We start from the raw sequence: 2231 nt of genomic DNA on the forward strand, positions 1-2231 counted from the left end.
TATATATATATATATATATATATATATATATATATATGGACTAATAGAAACAGTAGAGCGCATAAAATAAATTCAACCGTCACTAAGTGTTACTAAGGGTACCAAGACACCTACAGTGCTACAAATAAGAGTTAAAATACTCTTACTGCTGTAGGAAGCCCACAAATGCTAACAGGGGTTGTAACTACCCATCACCAACTCGGGAATCATTCAGACTAAACGTTGTTTCGACTATTTCCGTAGGATTCATGAGTGAGGACCTCGGGCAATTCTGTCTGTCATCATGTATGTATTTTACCATAGAAGTCTATAGATGAATTAGCGGAATGCTAATGCATATACAAAATATCAATATAAATGGCAGAGAGCAATGCGATACCATAAAGAAAAATTCGATCGTCACTAAATGTGACTAAGCGTACCAAGACACCTACACCTAGATATAAGAGTTGAAATACTCTTAATGTTGTAGGATGCCAACAAATGAATACACACACACACACATACACACACAAACACGCACACACACACACACACACACGCTTACGCACACGCACACACACATAATTTAGAGAAAAGAACCAAAGTTCATGAACTCATCCATGAAAATCCATAGTCACATATAGAAAAATTTAATAAGTAAATACACTAAAAAGAACTATAATAAAATACATAGTAATAATCAATAAAATAATAAAACGACTACACGTGTTTCATAACCAAAATTTAAAATAGAAAATGAAACCTAATCAAATCGATTAAATGAAATCGATCGAAAATCAATTCTATTAAAGAATATAACAATAATAATAATAAAATGAAGGTATATATATCAACCAACAATAAATAACAAATGATTTTATATAAAAATACTTATTATATCAAGAATTAAAAGTACTTATTTTACTAATAAAAAAAAGAAAAATGTTTAACGATATTATACTTATCGAAGCTTTAGTTTAAACTAAAATTAAACTGTATTCTATTAACATATCGTTTATTAGAATATCAGCTAACAATATATAACAAATGAATTTCTATAAAAATACTTATTTTAACAATAAATAAAAGAAAAATGTTTAACAATATTATTAAAAATAAATGTAATACTTATCTTATCGAAGTTTTAGGTTAAACTAAAATTATAAACGTGACATTATTAACTTTACCTTTTTGGAATATAAACTAACAGAAATATTAAATGAATTTATATAAAAATACTTATTTCACCAATAAATAAAAGAAAAAACATTTAACAATATTATTGAAAATAAATGCAAAGCTTATCTTAACGAATCTTTCGTTTGAAATACAATTAAAATGTTATACTATTAACTTAGCGTTTTACTAGAATATAAACTAACAATACATGAACTTATATAAAAATACTTATTTTACCAATAAATCAAAGAGAAATATTAAACAATATTATTGAAAAAATTCAAAACTAATCTCATTGCAGTTTTGGTTTAAACTAAAATTTTAAACGTTATGCTATTAACTTAGCATTAAATAGTATATCAACTAACAATAAATAACAAGTGAATTTATATAAAAATACTTATTTTACCAATAAATAAAAGAAAAACATTTAATAATAGTATTGAAAAGATAAATGCAATATTTATCTTATCGAAGTTTTAGGTTAAACTAAAATTATGAACGTTATATTATTAACTTTACGTTTATTATAATATAAACTAATAAAAATAATAAATTAATTTATATAAAAATATTTATATCACCAATAAATAAAAGAAAAAACATATAACAAAATTATTGAAAAAAAATGCAAAACTTATCTAATCGAATTTTTAGATTAAATAAAATTTTAAATGTTATACTATTAACATAACCTTAATTAGAATATTAACTAATAATAAATGAAATTATATAAAAATACTTATTTTACCAATAAATCAAAAAGAAACATTAAACAATATTATTGAAAATAAATGCAACACTAATCTAATCGAAGTTTTGGTTTAAACTAAAATGTTAAACGTTATACTATTAACTTAGTGTTAAATAGGTTATCAACTAACATTAAATAACAAGTGAATTTATATAAAGATACTTATTTTACCAACAAATAAGAGAAAATCATTTAACAATATTATTGAAAATAAAAGCAATACTTATCTCAACGAAGCTATTTAAATTCATTTGTTATTTATTGTTGTTTGATATATATACATTCATTTCATTATTATTATTGTTGTATTTTAACC

The 2231-nt window shown here is 22.6% G+C and overlaps 1 protein-coding gene across 1 annotated transcript in view; it reads left to right on the forward strand.

The window, feature by feature from the left end:
* Positions 1 to 2231, forward strand: part of LOC128247685 (chitinase-like protein Idgf3) — a 7511-nt gene that overhangs the window by 3787 nt on the left and 1493 nt on the right. The window lies entirely within an intron of this gene.

The sequence above is a fragment of the Octopus bimaculoides genome, chromosome 4 (assembly GCF_001194135.2).
Source record: "Octopus bimaculoides isolate UCB-OBI-ISO-001 chromosome 4, ASM119413v2, whole genome shotgun sequence".
In the NCBI taxonomy this organism is placed as follows: Eukaryota; Metazoa; Mollusca; class Cephalopoda; order Octopoda; family Octopodidae; genus Octopus; species Octopus bimaculoides.